Source organism: Grus americana, chromosome 1 (genome assembly GCF_028858705.1).
Source record: "Grus americana isolate bGruAme1 chromosome 1, bGruAme1.mat, whole genome shotgun sequence".
NCBI classification, from domain to species: domain Eukaryota; kingdom Metazoa; phylum Chordata; class Aves; order Gruiformes; family Gruidae; genus Grus; species Grus americana.
The window spans coordinates 80,862,463-80,883,276 of NC_072852.1; the positions used below are offsets into that span (position 1 = coordinate 80,862,463).

The 20,814-nt window shown below is 42.5% G+C and overlaps 1 protein-coding gene and 1 long non-coding RNA gene across 21 annotated transcripts in view; one reads left to right on the top strand and one right to left on the bottom strand.

The window, feature by feature from the left end:
- The window catches only part of DUSP16 (dual specificity phosphatase 16), a 72,462-nt gene extending 63,450 nt beyond the window's left edge, over positions 1–9,012 (bottom strand). For 14 of the 20 annotated variants that reach the window (XM_054822762.1, XM_054822629.1, XM_054822645.1 and 11 more), the window contains exons 1-2: positions 8,433–8,580; positions 7,729–7,814 (exon numbers count right to left, since the gene is read on the bottom strand). The gene's annotated coding sequence lies outside the window, so the exon portion shown is untranslated. Of the gene's footprint in view, positions 1–7,728; positions 7,815–8,432; positions 8,581–8,663; positions 8,683–8,732 lie in introns of those variants that run through there. The other 6 variants (XM_054822770.1, XM_054822790.1, XM_054822636.1 and 3 more) reach the window with 4 other exon arrangements.
- On the top strand, positions 7,936–17,868 carry LOC129205394 (uncharacterized). The gene is made up of 4 exons (XR_008576708.1): positions 7,936–8,356; positions 11,779–11,956; positions 13,596–13,704; positions 16,886–17,868. It is a non-coding gene; the product is annotated as an uncharacterized LOC129205394 (long non-coding RNA).
- Positions 17,869–20,814: the final 2,946 nt, after the last annotated feature.

The window sequence follows — 20,814 nt, forward strand, 5'->3', positions numbered from 1 at the left end:
GACATTTGAAATGGAGAGACCTTTCAAGAAGGAAGTTATGCTTGTATATTCTCACTTTGCCAACATAAACAGAAAAAAACCAAGTCAATAAGTGATAGCTAAGTAAGAATAATGCTTGAATGTACTGAAAAGCTGTATCACTAGTTGGACCAAATATTAAACACTCAGTAGAAATGCCTCACTATGGCAGATATAAGAAGAAGATTTTTGTAAATGTACTTTACAATTTAGTCAAGCAAAGATATAAAAAAATGTGCTACTACTGGATATCTACTCCAGTGTCAGGTTCCAGGTCACAGAAAGCATAATATTAAAGTGATTTTTTTTTTCCTTAGGACCTATATCTATCATATCTTTAAAGTTATGGGGGATTTTTGTTTTTGTTTTTTTTTTTAAACCAAAAGTGAACTGGACGTCAATACTGAGGTATAACTATTTCCTGAGCATGTACACACACAAAAAATTAAATGCTCAACGTCCCTCCCAAGTTAATCCATAACAAATTCTTGGCTTTGAAATATTCAAAGACTTTAAATCATCAACACCATCTTGAAAAAGTTTTTTAATTATTCATCAAGCCATGAAAGCCACTTTTCTGTCAAAGTAGACAGCGTCTTCAAGGAAAAGGGGGAAGAAGAAAGAAAGAGAAAAACCCACCATCGAAGGACTTGGCAACTTATAAAAATTCCCAAAACAAACACTGCATCTCTCTAAGGTAGCATTTGCTAACAGTGTCATTGTACTCAGCTCTTTTTGTGTGCCTGCCACTAAGCAGCAGGTAAGAACAGATAGTCCCGAAGCTACCTGAAAGGACAAGACCTGAACCTTTGACCTGAATCAGTGCCCCCTTCCCCACCCACCCACCTCCCCTATTGCATTACCTCCTTATTGTTGACTGAAACAGTAGACAAAGTCAGTGACTGAAAAGAACATTCTGCCTATTTTAATGCAAAAATCTCCACAGTCGTCACCACAGCTCAATTAGAAAGATTAGACAATCATTGCTTGAACCCTCTCAAAAACCTGTAACTAAAAGAAAAAGATTTTGTTTTAAACAGCAGCTGTATTTTCACTTAGCTATGCAGACATTTCGTAGCCACTTTGCCATACTGGCTTATGTCTGGGCGTTTGAATAAAAATAGCTAATGTGCTTGCTTGTTATGCCATTAAATAAAGTGCACAAAGGAATTGCCAGTACTGTTTTTGCCCATGAAAGGCAATGGTCATTAATAGCTTGTATTTGCAGAAGGCTGTGAGAGAAACAGCATGCCTGAGCTTCCTCCACAGTTTTCTATAGGTTTAACCATACATGAGGCAGCAGGGGAAAAGACACTACATGTTTCCTCATTCCAGAACAGGTCACACCTGTAGGACAGTTGGCAAGTCATGCAAGCCTCAGTCAGAGAAAAAGATTCAAGTCCTGTAAATTTGAGGGGGCAGAAAGACGTGGGTCTCTTTCCCAAGATACTCTTTCCAAGAAACGTGCAATGATAGTTATTTTTACACTTTCTTTTGCTGTCCTGACTAGGATCTTGGAGATCTGCACTTGTATTACTATTCTTTTTCACCCATTTTATGCTTGAAGGAGTTAACTTTTTTTCAGTAGTATTTTGAGAGGAAATAGGCAACAAATGGGCTGCTCATACAATCATGTCTGGGCTGGATAAACAGATTTTTCAGGCATCTTCAAATAGGTCCACCTGGAAATCACAGCAGACAGGTGAAGTGAGCCACACTGAGGAAACTGGCTTTGTCAACTGGATGGTATGCAAACATGGATCACCTAACAAGCAGAATAGAGGACTGAGAAGCTGACAGCACGCTCACGATGTGTCAGCCATGCAAAGCCAGGGATTTTCACCAGCCTGGTCTCTTCAGGAAAAAATATATCATCATACCTATTCAGATCAAAAGTTACATGCAAGAAAAACCAAAACAAAACAAAAAAGGGAGATAGTGAGAAACAAACAAGGTAGCAGAGGAAAGCACATGTATAAGCAGCTTTATTAGTTTGTCAGCTTTATTGGTTGGTCAAAATATGCCCTAAATAAGTCTCCTACTAGCTAGGAGAACATGAAGTTTGCCAGCTCTCATAAGGACTGTGCCTGTTTGACTTCAGCTGCCGTGTCTTCCCGTGATACAGGACTATGACCTACAGACTGGTCATTGTTAATTACCTCTCTTCAGTAAAGCCTCAGAGCACTCTCTGTGTACAGCTTGGGAGCTTTCAGAAAATTGAAATACGTCAGTAGCCCAAGAGAAATGAGAAAGTGGTACTGGGTCCTGTTGCTATGAGAAGAGAGTTGCCATCAATGTGGAATGCCAAACAGACTATGGGAAGAGAGATTTTCACAGCCTATCCTCAATTTGGAGCACATCTGCCTTGCACCCAGGGTCTTGGGAGAAGCAGAGGCAGCCCTACTGAAGTGGTGATGCTATTTCCCTTCTGCTAATCTAGATTCAGTCTAGTGCATACTTTCAGACTTACTTGGACCTAATATGTCAACCCAATACACTAAGATTACTGCTGTAATTTTTTGCTGGAATATTCTTTCTCCTTGCTTAAAAACTGGCAAAGCTTTATGTATCTTTGAAACCAAGATGAAGTTTACTCTGTTTGCTCCCCAAGTGTTCCTAGTAAGAGACCTCTACCTAAATTCGCTTATTTTAGAAAGGCACGTGAGTATGATGTTAGAAGTGAGACACGTAACACAAAGTTTCTTCCCCCTCCAGCTCTCCTCCTAGTTTTCCAGAGTTCAAACAGACTCCCATGAAACTGTCAGGGACAGTAGAGCTGGAAAGCAAGAGAAGACACTGAGTCTCAAGCATAATTTTTAAGGAAAGAAGGTATGAAATCCCAACACCTAAGCCAGTTCTCACCTGTAACAAAATACTTGTGAGAACTGTATAGATGATAGGTGCTATACTTATTCCAGATGGCATTAACAGAATGAGTAGAAAGTAATCTCATGTCTGTTCTTTAGGCAAATGTTCTTGGTGCTTACGACCCACCTTTGAAATTAAGGCTTGTTCCGGTCGCAGGATGGCATGCTGAGAGAACCCCTCTGAAGTGTAGTTCAAATTCTCTGCATATATTTCAAAGATGGTGTTTAGAAGATGGATGGCTTCCATGCTTAAGGGACTGTGTAAACTTAGTGAAATACACACTATCAAGAAAGTCACCCCCCTGCAAGCACCATCCTGCAGGTAGAAACTGAAGTTCTGACACGAGATTTGAGTCTTTAAGGTCGGTGAATGATTCCTACACCTAGCAATCAAGAAGAAAAAACAACACTCGGGCTATTAAAACTGTGGTGTTTACATCCCTAACATTATTAATTATTCAGTCTTTAAACATGCTTTACTAGGGGTTCAGTAGGAGCAAAACACAGTACTGAGTCAATTTGATTTGTAATAGTCTGGGAGGGAAGAGTTGCTTTCCTATTTTGAGAGCAACATCTATGCTACACGTGCAGAGCCAAAGCGTTCTAATCCAGCACACTGAATACATACTAGTTATTCAAACTCAAGAACATGTGCATAAAAGGAATTTCATACAATTAGTCTCTGTTGTCCTCCTGCTTTTACACTCTCTGTAAAGTTCTCATTCCAATGTTGCTACATTACACACTCAGACCCATCTTTTTGCCTCCCAGAATGCCTTCAGTAATATAAAAAACATTAGACAAGCAGGCAAAGGTGTCTAAAAAGAGACTATTTGTACAAGTCACTGATCTATCATTTAGTCAAACAGGCTCAATTTATAGATTATTATAGTAAAGCAAAGTCAAGTGAAGCACAATGAAAATGGATAACACTGTTTTAGTCTCTATATTAGAAACCGTGTGTCAGTTTGCTGCCAAATTAATGTAATGAAATACAGTTAAGAAAAATTCTCATATTATTTTAGCAGACTATCACTCTGAATAGCATGTTAGAAGATCTTACAGAAGAAAAAAACCCAAACATTTATTCTCAACTAATGAAAGCCTCTGCACACCTCCACTTGTGTATCTTTATTTGCTAAACAATTGACAGAAATGTGTAACTTAAGCTTGAAACCACACAAGAGCACGAATTTACCTGAGGAGCTCTGTACAAGGAACTCATCCTAGTTTCGGAGAAACAGGAGAGAAACAGGATGAAAACTTGTACTACACAGGGCAAAATTAGTTCCAAGAACACAGTAAAGAGAAGCTGCATAAGTTACTGGCAACATATGGCTCATATTGTGACCAAAAAAGAGCAGAGATAATGGACTTCCTCACAAAGAAGGACCTTGTTTCAGCGGTTCCTTTCATATATTCACACGGCACAAACATCACAGCCTCAGACAGTGCAAGCGCAGAAAAGCAGCAGCACAGGAGCTTGGGAAGGTCCGTGGCAGAATAGATCATTCTGCATCCCTGCAGCCCCACAGGAAACCTCCTGTCTCTGAGGCAACACTCTTTCCCCTCTTTCCTAGCCTGCCCAATTATTAATTTTGGGGGTTTTTTTCGGCTACAGGAGCATTTCATAGGGACACAACATGGAAAGCTGCCAGCCTTCCCAGAGCCAACTCCGAGTAGGTCAGTCTTGGCTCAGCAGCAGACCACATAATGCAGCAAAAGGAAACACAAGGCCTTGAACTCACGCCCATCTTCCCTCTCATCTTCCATACACACACCCTAGATGCAGATTTTCTTTGGTCGCTGAGGAATAGTAATTCACTGGTGGCCAACATCATCTCCACTGGAGACCATGATAGCTGCCAAGGCCCTATCCATAAGCAAACCAAGAACTGCCCCGATTAAAACTACACAAACCCAGAAGTTCAGATGCCAAACTTTACCATTAATACTTATTTTGGGCTTCCTTCAGGTGTTATGGGAAGTTACAGGATAAGTGTAATGGAGATTTCTTATTTGGAGCTACCAAGTTAATACCAATCTAAAGATCAGGTCTGGCAAAGGAGAGAAGTGGTGACATGAACTTCTCTCTTCCCATGGCCATCTTCAGCCAGCAGCAACACTGCAGTAGCACAGGGCATCCCAGCCTCTAGCCTTGCTCCACAGCCAGTTTCATCTCAGTTAGCTTTGGTATCAGGGTGGTAATACCATTATACTAGTGATAAAGAAAACCTTGAGGATAGGGTCCCCCAAGGAATGACTAGGAAGTAGCCTGAAGTTACAGTGTTGTCTTCGCCTTCACATGAATGACTCCTGGTCTTTAGTTATCGCTGGTTTTAGTCCAGGCAGACATCCTGATACACATCACCAGGCCACCCATCACCTATGGCTTTAGATTCACACAGAAAGCAGTGCCCACGTATGCAGTCGACAGCCCTAAAGAATGCTGCATTACCCTTTATGAAGGGCAATGAAGGGGGACACCAAATAAATCAGAGAAATATTACTGATATATAGTTATTGATATTTAAAGTATTCTACAGAAACCCTTCATGTCACTACACTAAATCTGGATGCAATCCCTAAGGAATTGTAGGGAAAGTGAACGTACCATTCACACATCAGGGACACGTCTACTTCCCTATTACCCAGAAAACCAGCTTCTTAATAATTCTTCTCAAATAATCATGGATGTATCATTACACAACTATGGACAAAATGCTACAAGATTGCGAGAAATGTCTAGTCATTTGGCAAAACAACAAATCTGTCGAGACAGATTCATAGGATTCACAGGCCAAACTCAGGTTTCTTCCTAGGGGTGAAAGAAAAGTGAAGAAGGAGGAGGAAGGGATGTGCCAATCCTTCCACACCTCATCCTTTGACAGTAACTACTCTACGCCATCTGGCTATTAAGGATTGTCAGCACTTGAAGCTGACATGATGCTTTCCTGATTGTTCTTACAGGAAAGAAAAAAAAAAAAGAAAAAAAAAAGTCCTAGAAAATTCAACAAATGTACTATAAAGTGAAAGCTATCACCCTGCCTCTTTTTTCTTGAGAGAAAAAATGCTTCAACTGTGCTTACTGTGTATCTTGGAAAATTTGTATTTTGAAAACAGTGAATATTCCTGAATAGTATGGGGATTAAGGCATCGAACTCTGAAAAGACAGGTGACTGAGCAAGGCCTTCACCCTGCACACAGCTCGTCCTGCACAATGCACTGGAGCAGAGCTCACCTGAAGATCAATGCAAGTAACAGAAATCAACAGGTGATTTGCCTATTCAGCATTTCTTACGGAGGTCTAGAAGAAAGCCTGAATTTGCCCTCCAAGGGCTTCTTAAGGCCTACATGAATCATTTATTTTAAAGGCAGAAGAGTGGCTGGACCCATCCCACCAGGCCCTAGTAACTCTGAAGGACTTAACTCCCCCGTCTCCAGCTGCTGGCTGTGAATACAGAGGCACAGGACTCCCAGGGCAGAGTCATTTTGCCAACGAAGGTGCACAGGCACATGGCAGATAAAGCCGCAACTCCTCCCACGGGTTGAGGGCTGGCGCAGACCCCAGAGGAGCCAGCGCTGGCTTGGGAGACAGAGTTTCTACTGAAATCCATTTAACACATTCCTGCACAGCTTCTGCCGATACCGTTCCTATAGACAGTTGAAGCTATTCTAGCTAAAAGCAAACATCCTTGCCAGGCTAGCTGCCTTTGATGAAAGAAGAGTGCGTGTTTTACAGAAACAAAGATAAATTGAGCTCACTTTCTCCTACAGAAGTTTTTCTGGTGTGATTTTGTCCCATTATACCTGCTAAGGTAGCTAAGAAAACCAGAGCTACTGGAGCAGGAACATATTTATGTATCTTTATACAACATGTTGCATTTTTAAATGCTTGGTCCGGCTTTCTGGACCCTTGCACATGTATTAACCATACAGCATTTTGCAGCTACCACCTCTAATTAGCACAGGAACTGGCACCTTCTCTGCTGCTTTTACTTGTGCATTTAAAAAGAGACTTTGTGTATTAAGATCTACTGAAGCTCTATTGCATTAAACAAGCATAATGACCAGAATTTATTACACCTCAGGCATTTTTTTTATAGATTCCTTCCTAAAAATATTAAGAAGCATACTCAGCAAATGCAGTTTTTACTTTTGAATATCACTATTCTTTGTGTCTTTTGTCATTAAAAAATAAAGCTAAAAATACACATGCCCCGTTGCATACTTGCTCCACATTCAAATAGAAACCCCCAGACAACCAACATAAACAACTGTGATGAATGCTTCAATCTCCAATGGGCAGTGGGATGAACACCATAAAAAGAAATTAAGACTTACTATTTTTCCACCTCCCCTCAAAACATAAGAGTCTAAACCAAGTCCTGTTTGGTCAGTTGTGACTTCGTAAACTCTGTATCTACCAAACCACATGCTTCCAGGAATAGCTAAGTCTTAAAGCAAGGATTACAAAATCATTTTGGGGTTTTGGTTAGGGTTTTTTCTTTTAAGAACCCCAACAAACATCCTTACAAGGAGAAACAGTTCAATCTGCTTTTAGATTTCAAAACTAGCACAGATCTATTTATGCTGCTGGGTATACATCGAATGTTTAAACAAAAAAAAGTTAGTCATAGGTCAGACAATACAGCTCGCTATGACTACACCCTTCACTTGAAGGAAAATTGAAAGATCAATTTCTATTTCAACCAGCTGAAATGACAGTACAAGAAAGTAAATTCTCCTAGCTTTTCTTTTCTAAAAGAAAAAAAAAAACAACCAAACCAGCTTCCCATCTGACATCTAACCAAAGGGTTTTTGGCCACTGAAAAAATCCTACCATTGGTCAGGCTTTGCAATAGGCACATCCCATACACCTTGTTCGGCACGCGCTGATGTGCGCTCAACTCCTCATCCCCGCCGCTTCTACGGGGGAAAAAAAATAAAGTCAGGAGAGGGTATCTGTCAGGCCGCGTTCTGGCAACAGACACAGAGTTATTAGTTTACGTGAGCGCGCTACCAGGTTAACAATTTGCTTCGCTCCTGGACTCCACGGCAGCCCTCCATTTTGTCAACTGCCTCAATTTAAACGTCTTCTAAGTTGAAGGCAGAACTTCCAACATTTCTTCGGGAGCCCTTCGGGGCTTTAAAGCATCCTCGACCATTTTAAGCAGTGGAAAGCCTATTCGGAGCCAGCACTATTTACTAAGTTTAGAAAGGCAGACGCGCACGCCAAAGCTTATCAAGAGCCTCCCCAAACATCCCCTGCAGACGGTTCCAGGGCGCGCTGAAGAAGTCAGCGGTCTCTTGCTCATCCCTTCCAGCGGCGTGCTGCCTCCCCTTCCCCGCACAAAAGGCGCCCGGCTTTCCCCCCGCTCTCCCTTGCCTTTACGAGGAGAGGCAGGTGGATAACGGGAGGTGAGAAAGGAGCCGCCGCGGGCAGCAGAGTGCCGGCCGCCCCGCAGCAGGTAGGGGGAGCGCGGGGAGGGGGGCGTCCCGCCGGTACCGTACCGTACCCCCCTCCCTCTCACCCCCTTTCCTTACCACCTGCGGAGGCTGCCGGAGCCTGCCTGGGCCGGGGCAGCGACCTGTCCGCTGCGGGCGCTCTCCTCCGGAGGTGAGGGGGCGGCGAGGAAGGGCATGCGGGAGGAGGGAGGGAGGACTCCCGCCGCCCGCCTCTCCCTCACCTCCCTCCTCCTCCTCCTCCTCCTCCCCGCCCAGCCCTGCCCGGCCCGGCCCGGCCCGGCCCCGCCGCGGCACCCCCGTGCTCCTCACCCCCTTCGTGGGCTGGCTTCCACGGGGCGGCCCCGGGCGAGGGGTCCTTGCGCTCCTCCCGGCACTTACTGTGTCACCCCCCCGTCTGTCTGTCTGTCCCCTCGGCAGGGATAAAAGTTGTTGCCACCAGCCTCGCCGCTGCCGCCTGAGACAACTTTGTCTCCTTCCAGCCGCTGGGAAAGCTCTTTTTCCTTCTTCTTCAATTTAAAAAAAAAAATAACAGCAATTTAAAAAAAAAACCAAAACAAACAGAAAAACTCTATTCGGTTCTTTTTTAAGAGGGGGAAGCGTGAAGCTGGGAGGGCAGACGAGAAGAAAAAGGAAACATTTGGAGCTTCCCCCCTCCCCCCCCCCAAGATGGCTTGAGAAAATTAAAAGGAGACAGTGGTGGGAGGGGGACGACACTGAAAAACTCGGGAGGGGGGGAGAAAGTTTCGGGGGGTTGTGTTGTTGGTTTTGGTTTTGTTTTTTTTTTTAAAGCCTTCGGTTCCCAGAAGGACCCAAACGATTACAAACAAACGGGCAGAGCAGGCAGACACAAGGAGGGGAGCGAGTGAGAGAAAAGAGTTTTGCTGGTCAGTAAACTTCAAGCTGCTGGGATGAGGTCATTGGTGTAAAAATAAAACGATGGCGTCATTTGAAACCAATCCCAGTGAATGAACTCAGCCGGGGGGTGAAGGTGGGGGAGAGGGAGAAAGAGGAGGAGCGGGGAGAGAGGATCCCTGCGGGGAGACGGAGGCAGCCGCGGCGAAGCAGCCTGCTGCGGGAGGGATGGCGGAGGGGGGGCGGCTCACGTTCTACCATGCTGTCACCGGGGGGACACGCGTCCGCTGCCCCCGGCCTCCCACTGGAGCCGCCGGGCCGGCCCCTGGGAGGAGCCGAGGCCGCGGCGCGATTCAACCGAGCCGCCGCCGCCGCGGCCCTTCCCCGGACCGGGAAGGCAGGCTCCGCCCGCTCTGCCCTCGCTCTCCGGCCCCGGCTCTCGCCTCTCTCGTCCCCTCTCCACAGAGGCCGTCCTGCCTCAGCGTCCCCTTCCATCCCCGGCGTGGCGGCCTGCGCTCGTCCGCACACCGAGGCTGGAGGCGGGCCCGTCGCCGTGGGGAGCCCTGTCCCTTAGCAGCCTCCCCTGGCCGCTCCCTCAAGCCCGCGGTCAGGCTGCTTTGTGCTTGGTGCCACCGAGCAAAGGGCCTTCAGTACCACAACAAGCACTCAGTACACAGGTGGCTCCGTAAATAGTGGCCTTATCTTTTAAAAAGTAACGCTGTGGCGTATGATGCAGGACCCTTAAAGTGTTAAGGTGTCAGATCCTCCCGTGGTAGCGCAGCCTGATGCGTGTGGAGTGCCATGTTGGCTACGTGGCATGTTGAGGGCCTTCACCCTTTAAATAACCTTGCTAATAAAAAAAAAATAAAACCCACATCTAAAAACAATAACTTGAGGAAAGTGAAAGTTAAGTCTAAACAGATATACAGAAATATAATTATTTTATCTAACATGTATCTCTTCTGGCTAGTAGCAATGTTACCTAGCGAGAACATCCTTCAGGGGTTTGATGGGCCCTGTCTGTCTTACACATCCCTCTTCCAGGTACAGCAGCCCTCTTTCTCCCTCAGAGGCATCGTCACTGAGGAGAGCTTGCTGGCACAGCTGGGTATGCAGGACATCTTACATGGCAGAATTCAAACCCTGGTCAGACTCCTTTGCTAGCTTTCAAATCCCTGTGCCACAAACCCTTGGAAGATGGCATGAGAAAAAGGATTAACCAGATGGGTCCTTAGGCTCTTGGTGGCTGTCTTTTCAAATGAAGCACCTTGGGAAAGGCACAAGGCTATCGCCTGTGGTAAAAACAAACACTGTGTGGTTGGTGTTTTGGGAAACAGGCAACTCTGAAAAAAATTATATGGTGGTGGGCTCTGCCCTGGCAAAATTGACCAAGAACCACCTTGACAAAGGGCCTGGTGTTAAGGAGTTGTGAGCTGTCTCTCATGAGGAAGCCTTGTTGGCACTTGTACTGAACAGTCACATTCTCTGCAAGGGAGTGCAGAGCGTGCAGGGAAGAGAGAAGTCCTAAGAGAAGACCAGTCTCTATAAGACAGTGACAAAAGAAAGATCAAAAGCAGTGAAGAAAACGTGGTAAAGCAATTTACGTCACTACGCTCACTATTTTGCATGTCTGAAGCTGAAGAAGAGTTTTGCCTTTTTGTCTCAATTAACCAGTGGCCCTGAAGATACCTTTTGCAAACCCCCAAAGTGCCCACAAGTATTTAAAGACTGCACAGTTAGATGCTGGTTAACGGAGCTAGAACTGACCCATTTTGATGAAGGGGATGAGAGAGCGTGCCAGAGAAACTCGAGGTGACAGCCAGTGCCCCAGCTTATTCAGACCAGAGAAGTGCAGGAACAAATAGTTCCAGCACGGTTATCCTCACAAAGAGAAGTGGGGAGCAGCAGAGAGGGGCACGTGGTGAGGAGGAAAGACATTTCAATTCCCTCTTCCCTTTTGTCGTCTCAACCCAGTAACACCTTACGTAACTGTTCTTTTGGTTTTTTAATGGGGAGACTGAAAAAATCTCACTGTAAAACTGTAAGAATAAAAATTACTTGTGATCTTTTTGCAATATTTTTATTTTTAGCTAAAAGAAAAAGATATATACAGAAAAGTCTAGAACGGCAAATTAAAGCTTTTTCAATATAGAGTCAGGATATTTTTTTTCCCTAATTTAATAAAAAATGCGACTAAACCACAGTGATATCACAATTAACTCCTGCACGTTGAAGTTAATACTAAGAATAGCTTTTTATTTTCAGCTGAGCTTAAGCTGGGAGTCTCATCTGGGAGAGAGCATTACGGGGTGAAACTGTAGAAGTTTGTTGCTAACCTGAAGACACAAATGGAAGGAGTCCAGAGGACTCAAACACAGCAGCATCTGACCTGGCTTCATTGAGATTAGCGGCCACGTTCTTTACCTCCTGTTTGCAGTGGGCAGAGCGTGCACGTGTTGGCAGCTGACATGCCTCAGCTGGCAGGTGGTCACTCGTGAAGGAGCAGTAATTTGTTTGCATATCAGAGTCTAACTCCAGCTTAACTTTTTTTTTTTTTTTCCCCCCTTGAAAGCCTTTCGTTCCTCCCTACCACTTGCACAGCAGGCTCCTGGAAACGATCTGAACTGTAGGCTCAAACCAGGGAGAGATTCAGGCCTTAGTTTGGTAAACACCTGGACCATCTGGAAGAGGGACTACCTGGCTTTGCTGCTGTCCCTGCCTGCTGACGTTCCCTCCCCACGTTTTCGAAGGTCTGTCAATTCTATGAAATTTATTTTGCTCCTTTTCTGGCAATGGATTATTTTTTTTTTTGCATCAGCACTCACTGCCTCTTTTCAGCAAAGCAGTACCGAAAGAGTTACTGTTAGTGTCCCTTTCTTGTGCCTCCTTATTGAGCTCATGAGATAAGAAGACCTGAAGTGTCTATATGGGGTAAAACAAGGGCAAAAGACATTATGGTGGCTATCCAGCAGGCTACGCAACAGCACTTGAACTTTGACACTCCCTCATGTCCTACCAGTTCATGTCCTGCTTCTGGCAGGAGCAGCTGGAAGTGTGTCACCCCTCACTGCCTCTATTGCTGAGGAGGGGGAATAGGTGGGTACTTTCAAGATCTGGAGGTAATGCACCTTGTTTACAAAGGTTTCTCTTTATTTATTCATAAAAGCTAGCACAGCTTTTTGTTCCTTTTCCAGCTAATGGATTTTGTGGCACTTCACTTGGTTAATCAGTTAGCAGTGATTAAACAGGGGAAAGATGAATGACAGCCTGAGTAACGTCATCATGTTTTCTGCGCAGTGGAGAGGAGTGGCTTGCCAGAGGAACCTCTTGCGAAATGAGAATCGAACTTAAAGCACAGAATTTACCATGCTTTAAAATCCCCTTGTGGGTGCTCACTTCCTCCATGGGCCAGAGTGGTGTTGCTGAAGAGTTACCATTCCCAGGCAGCTCCCAGTCGCCATCACGGCTGCCTTCTGCCAAAGGTTACCGCCTCTCCTACCTACCTGCAAGTTGCTCACGCAATCCCTCCCAAACTTGTTTCAGCCAAAGTCAACCAGAGTAACTTAAACAGTTTAAATAGTAGGTGTCAGCTGAACTGGTTTGTTTTGGCTGAAATGGATTAAGGGAAAACCAAGTCAGCAGATGGGAAATGGGGTGATGACCTTTTCATGGACAGCTTCAGGGGCACTGGGTAGTTGGGCCTAATCTGCTTTCAGAGCAGACTGCTGTACCAAACATAACTGCTACCGACAGCTCTTCAGGATATTTAAAAATAGAAGGGTTGCCGAGATACCCACATTGAAACATTCATAGCATTTTTAGATACTACTGGCTTTGTTGGCATAGAGAGCAGGGTACGGCAGTCGAAGCAGTGCAGGTTTGTGGGAGAGCAACAATGGGAACATGAGAATTTGGAAACCAGTAGGAATGTATGTGGGACTGAGGGCGGGGAAAGAGCAGAAGAGAGATAAAAATTTGCAGATGGAGATCAGTGGGAGATCACAGAGGTCGGTTTGGAGAGGAGGGATTTGGGTAGTGTGAGAAATGCAGGCATCAGAGACATAGGGCGCAGAGTAGCAATGCTTGGGAAAACAGCGAGTGGAGAACAACCAGTATCTCCCCATTCTTCCCTTCCATGTGTGCATCAGACCTTGGGAAGCTGTAGCCCTCTGGAAAATGCTTAAATAAAAATAGCCTCACTATTCTGTCTCTGCAGGTAGTTTTCATACCTCTGTTTCCCCATAGCTTCTCCAGGACTGCCAGATTCATAGCATGTCAAACAAGCTGGGGTTAGTATGCAAGTGGAAAGGTCTAGGTTCAATGCAGATACATGTTTTTGAGCTGGGATGAATGTAAGACAAGATGGAGCAACATTCTTGTTCTCTCTAGGACAACAGTGGATGATTTGGAGCAGTGGAAGAGAAAGGGAGAATTAAGGAACCAGAGCAGCAGAAAGTACAGAGAAAAAGGAAGGAGAGCATCAGCTGTCTGCTTCGCGGTATCTCCTTACTTTATAAATCCTGTATCTATTACTCAATAGGCATTTACATGATCCTTATCTCTATAGTTTCTGAGTAACCTTTATTTTTGTAAGTCTTTTGTGGGACAGAGGAGTATCACGATACCATGTTTTATGGATATAAGAATGAGTTACTGAGATAAACTCATTCAAGGTAGTATAGCAAGCTGGTTGCAGATCAGAGAACTAAACCAAGTTCTCTTAAATTCCAGATCTAGCCACTAACTCATCCTTCTCCCTCTCCCTCTTCCTTCTCTCAAAAGAAATAGTAACTTTTTTTTTTTTTTACTTACCTGAGCAAGCACGTTTGGTAAAATTAAGGACTTGCACAAAAGTTTGTTGGCTTAGTTTGCAATTGGAGACACACACACAAAACAAAAGGTTATAAGTGAGATAGACAACAGAAGACAATGAGAAAAGACAAAGGAAGAAGTAATAATAATTTCTGATTCTATGGATGGGCTTTATAAAGCTTAGGGGCTGCTGATCAATCCTAATCATCTTAAACAGAAAAAAAAAAAGCAGCTATTTTGATGGTTAAGCCACTTCTGCATGAAGCAGCAAGATTAAGTTTTGAGAAGGCATTTGAAATTGGAGATCATAATAAATATTATTTACAGAAAAGGAGCATAATAACATGTTGTCATCAGGAAACAGAATAATGAAATACTGTTCTCAAGAAACAGCAAGTTCAGACAAATCTATGGCAACTGAGAAACTTAACTACTAACATTTCTCACTTTTCTTTATATCAAAAGAAAAAATATTTAAGTTAAAAAAAGTGATACATTAGAAAAATCACAAACACATTCCAGAAATTAAGATAATTGTCACAATAAACACCCCCCTCACCTTCTTTCTTTTAGCTCTTACTCACTGCTAGTCACTTGTCTGTAGGCTGGTGTACTTGTATTGAAATCAACTTGTAATGGGCTGTAAGCACAGATGGTGTAAATCATTATTGCTCAACTAACACTTAAGTTGCTATGCCAATTTATACTGTCTGGAGAGTAGCTTTGTATGTTCATGTTTTGTTTGTGGCCAATGATGAATCAGAACTAAAATGTATTTGTGTTTATTATGAGGGCAACATAAAATGTATGAGGTCTTTGACTATTCATATCCTTCTTTTTAACTACTGAATACTTTAAATAATGTGAGAGTATAGTAATTACCAACCTTAAATATATTTTAGACTTTTTTTTTCTTATAATGAAATATTTTCTTAAGAGTACCAAAGATACTATAAAGAAGAAGAGCTTCCATAAAATGCTTTAAAGTTGTGATACATGAAATGTAATCTGGGTTGATATAAACCATTAAGTACAAAGTTACTGTCTTGATAGCATGCTAAAGTAAGCTCACAATCAGGAAACTCGTTTGAAAGTCTGAATGTAGAAAGTCAATGAATAGCCTGTGGTATTAAAGACCAGTTTATTTTTATTTATATTTATTTATTTTAAAATATTTCTACTTCCAAGACATGTACACAGGAGAGGAAATTTTCTCACAGTTTTAGAGTCTTCACCATTTCTCTTAATCCATTTTGTTGTTTCTGCCTACCTGTAACAGCTCCTGACACTTATGGATATCCTAAGCCTTATGGATTTGATAGGTTGTTGTTTATTTTATTTCTATTTCTGAGGTGCAGTTTGGGTGTTGTAGTAATATGCAAATGAAACTATATTGTTATTCAAATGGATTGTGAAAGAGATGGATTTCTCTTCCATGGAATCATTAAAATGTACTTAATAGATAAAGAGCCTCATATCAAAAAAAGAAAGGACAGATAAACCCGTAACGGAAATGAAAAAAATTGAGTTCTAAAAGGGAAAATAAAACTGAGTTAATTACTATTTGTTGTTGCTGTGGGAAAGAAAGGCATGAGCACCACAATGACCCGCATTTATAAGCTTTCATTCATATAAACCTTTAAGTGGATAACACCCAGAACATCAATATTTTGGCCTCACAGTAAAAACATTCATAAGAAAAGGACTGTTAACTCTAAAGAGTGTCTTGCTTTGTTGAATGCACTGGTCAGAAAATTGGCAGTCTGGTACTAGCCCAATTGTCAACAACAGACAGCAGAGTTTGTCGAGAAGGACAGGTGAAAATATCAGGTTACACGGAAAAGAAGCATGTGAAAATTTCAGACCGTGTGTCTTTTTTTTTTTTTTTTTTTTTTTTTTTTTTTTTAGGATGCAAGCTTAGAATATGCCTATTTTAGTAGAAATCTGAGTTCAAAACTCTAAGGTGGAGGTGAGGTGAAGGACTGCTTGTTTATTTTTATATTGCCTTCTTGACTACTCTTCCGATGCTCAGGAACAGCACAGGAATACATAGAAGCTGGCTTCTATGTATTAGGTGTGGGTACAACTCATTTAGGTCTACAGGAAGGTTGAAAATCTCACACCAACATTTCTGCTTCAAAGCAGTTTGCCACTTGTTCTCCCTGTAGCCGGGGGAAGAATCATTAACATATTAAAAATGATTAAACTCTCGGTTTATGTTCAGCTTGCAGAAAGAATGGGAGAAGATCAGTGAGGGAAAGGACAGGGCTGCAAATACAATGTTTTACTTTCTGTGTGAAGGTCTGCCTCAGACTTCCCATGACTTATTTGAAGCTGCACCCACTTACCTCAGATATAAATTTGGCTTGTTGACTCTCCAGTCATTAAAAAATTGTTTCAAGCCACTGATAAATGATGATGAGTTCCAGATAAACTTATGCTGAAGAATGTGCATCTTCATGACCATTTAAAATCTACATGGAATATTATGAAATCAAATGGGGCAGAAGATTTATTAAGAGGGGGAATTTCAAGTAGAGGACATGACTTTCCAAGACATTATTTCTTGGCAACTGTGTAAGCTCAGAAGAACTTCCTAGACAGGAACATATGAGGACAGATTCTTTTGTGAGCCAGTCAGTGGAGACATTTATGGGAAAATGGTAGATGCAATTTGAGTTCCAGAATATAAAAGGAAAAATAAGTCCCTGTTAGAAGGGCCTGTCTAATTACTAAGTTGCAGAAATTGTATGTTTATTCATCTGTTATTTTGTATGAGGACTTACAATTAAATGATGTCAACTACAGTTTAAGAAAAATGGTTATTATAACCGATGATTCATTTTAAATACCTTCTTACCATATAGCGCCAGCAGGAGATCATGATGAGTTGCACAAACGCTGAAAGAAGAGCTTGGTTTCCCGTTTGGTTTACAGCACATGAATGAACGAAGGCTTGGAGCACTGCAGAGTGGACAGCAATATGGGAACAAGGATGCACAGCAATCAGTAGGGAAAGAGTGAACCAACGTGTGTCAGTGGCGGTCTGGGCTCACAGAGGGAGTGTACAGAGCTTGAGAACATGCAGGCAGACAACTTGGTTGAGTCCATCTAACAGGTTTCCAATGCCAAAAGGAGGTGCTGCAGCTCACAATTTCCTACCCTCCGTGTCAGACTGTGAGCTCCTGCCACTTTCCTTGCTGTGGATCTAGCATTGTTATAACGTGTATGGGTCAATCCATCTTGCTAAGCCAGCAGAAATAGAGTGAGTTACTCTTTGACAGTCATTAGGTTGATGTTTGCTGTCTGACGATATTAGAAAAGAGCTCTTTACAATGAGGGTGGTCAGACACTGGAACAGGTGCCTAGAGGGGCCGTGGCTTCTCCTTGGAGATGGTCAGTGCTGGAATGGACAAGGCCTCAAGCAACCTGATCTAACTTTGGAGCTGGATTTAATGTCGAAGTTGGCTCTGCCGTGTACAGGGAGTTAGACCAGCTGGCTTCCAGAGGTCCCTTCCAACATAAATTATTGTGTATGGTATAGAGGGGGGAGTCATGATTCCTGTATCTTGTATCCTTATTTTACACTGAGAAATCTCAGTGCATCAGTATCCCTGGCTGAAAATTTATCTGTCAAACATTAAGGTACTCCTGTCATTATTGTGAAATGTCAGTGTATACATTTCTATGTATAAATTTCTATGAGCAAAGCTATTTCAGGAGGAAGTTTGTTTGGATGCTATAAGTCAGTACTTTAAAATATAGATATTGTAGGGTTGATCTCATTATTGCTAAACCAAACGTTATAAAGTATATAAATATGAATTTATACTGTAAAATTACTAAAGTAACATGTACACAGTTAAAATTTACAAATGAGCTTAAATTTATGTTGGAGAGAGACTCTACAATAATCATATGATAATACATAATGTATTTTAACTGGTCCAGATTAATCTCAGTGGATGTTAAAAACATACTTAGATTCTGTCTCTACTTTGTCTCTCTGTGGCTCGCCTGTGATGCAGCATGGCTTCTGGATTTTATTGGACCAATGAAAGTTGTTGTTGTCCTTAGCAACTGCACTTTTTAATGGTAGCAAATTACATTTAGATCTATTTAGAGGCCCTTTCACATTGGTAGGGGTGTGAAAGAAGACCCTGGAATAAAATGAGTCAAGGCTGTATATATGTAATTGAAGGAATGAAGGTATGAAATACTTCAACAACAACAACAGCAAAATCCCTAGTAACAAATGCATATGCAAATATATCTTTAAAAAATCCCAGAGCTTTTTTCTCAATCACACACCTCCCTCTCCATAGCTGTCCATAAGATGATAGTGTAGCTGCACAGGGTATACTTACTTCCAGTTAAATTTTTCTCAACACTTCTAGAGTGGTGCAAAAGGGCTGTATTGTACCATTCTCTCGATACTTCTCAGTTATGCAGCCAGATTGTGAACTTTATAAGCCACAAACATACAAAGACAAAGCAACAAAGCCATCTAAATCTTTTATGAATTATTATCATGCCAAGGAGCCTTATAATTTTTTGAAATCAGCTCCATTTTATACAAACTGTCAGCATTACGGATTGAGGGACATCTGTCTTTCTCCATTTGAGTACAAACCAGTACAACCCTATCCTGATCAGTAAGGCACCTGTCTTGTTTTCAATGTTTCACACAGGTATGCTCAAGTGGTTGGAGACTCTAGTCTTTCAGACTTTTTAATAGGTATGTGCTTCCTATATGGGACTTCAGCGTATCTCGGTGGGAACGCGGTTGTAGACTCCAGTTGTGTTCAGAGAGGAGTGCAAGCGCAAACGCAACCACACTGCAAATTGTCTGGCACTAGGGGATTTGGACCCGAGATGTGCTGAACGGATCACGCATGTGTTGCCCTACAGTGCCCAACAAATAAATGTGTTGCAGATAAATTTGCCTCAGGGTGCTTGCCTGCACAAGCTGTTTTTACACGGTGAGAATCTGTACTATGCTGGCAGCGACTGCAACCTGCCTGGAACTATGTGTTCTTTGCAGAGATTTTTTTCTATACCAGACATGAAGTAAGTTGCTCCAGGTATACACACACAGTGGCACTTTTCTAGGATTCCTGGATGCCCTGTGACACATGCATTAAAAGTAGTAGTCTGCTGTCAAAACTGACACAAGAAAATCAGGAATTGAGACAGATGAGACCTCCAGTGTAATTCACAAATACCAGTTTCGTTCCTTGAATTGATGTGTAGGACACCAGTCACCAATTTAAGTGGTGAATCAACCATTCTTTCTTGAAACTAGGAATTCCAAAATTGTTTGGTTTGTTTGGATTTAATTTTCAAAGTCCCAATTGTCTCCAAAACATGCTGTGTCTGATTGCTAGTCTAGAGCTGCTAAAGATCTCATTCTTCAGGAGTGTATCTGTGCTGCCTCGTAGCTTCTATACTCAGTTGAAAATTATGTCCAAGTGGGAGTTAAATGCTGACAGCAGAAAGCAGACAATTGCAGCTTGGCAGTGTTCTCCATTTGTGACTCTCTCTTGTGCTGGGCCAAAGCACATGTGGAAGAGGAGTGAACTTGTACGAGATTCTGCCCCCAAATATCCACATGGAACAGAGATGGTAAGAATCAGGCTTGCTCTTTCAGCACATCTATCTGCAAATAGCTACGGTATAGTACAAACAGACATAATAATCCAGTTTATTTTGGACGATTGATTAATGGGAACATTACTCATATACTCAGTGCATGACATTTCCTATTACTTGTTCATATCATTTGAGAGTTAAAGGATATAAATACCTAGGAATTTGCCACCAGTTGGGTCGCCACCTGTCTGCTGAACACATTAAAGGGGGAAAAGGGTGAGTTGTATTCCATGTAAGAATGCTGTAGCTATCTGAGGGACTCTGAAAAACATTTCTGACACTGTCAGGGGAAAATTTTCCATAGCAGTCTCAACACAGATTCAGCAATAGGGCCTTTTCTCCCTGATATAACTGGCCATTTAAAGGATGTTAAGAAAGATGGAGGTAGAGGGAAGGGAATGATTTCACTGAAGCAAGTTTACAGTGCTCTGGGGCTGATGCTTCTTTCAATAAGACAAGTCACTGGACAGCTAAGGACTATATATATGCAATCAAAGTGAACATTTAGCAAACAGCTGTCCATCTGTGTATAGATCCATCACTGCTTTGGTTAATGTTTATACCTGATATTGTAACAGTTGGTTAATAAATAGCTCATTTGCGTGAAGAACTGGAGATGGTAAAAACAAACAAAAAAATCTATAACAGTCATGCAGATCCACCACCTGCATTTCTTTTTGTGAAATACCAGTCAAACTGATGGCAAAGTTATTCTGTAGTATGACATCACTTGGTCCTGTGAAATGACCACTGATGGGTCTATTCAGAGCATCTATAATTAGCTACTTACCTCCAAGTTTCAGTGATTTCGAGCAGCAGACTGATGTAAATGTTTAAAATCAGCTTCTGGGGAAGCCTTTAAAGCCAAGTAGACTAATGCCTAACATGGGCATCAACACTACATACTTATGTCAGGCTTTCTCCTGCAGCTTAGCCTGGGCCTTAAAATCATGGAAAATGCATGGAGAAAACTCATGAATGTCATATTTGGAACCAGATAGCTGTGGATCTCAAGGGATCCTGGGAAGGATGAAAGCTCCTCTTGCTATAGGTTTACTGCCGTTGAATTACCTCACAGCACCATTTAGTTCTTTTCCTGAGATATGCCCTGTTAGACAGGAATCACTAATGGTCCCTTGTGGAG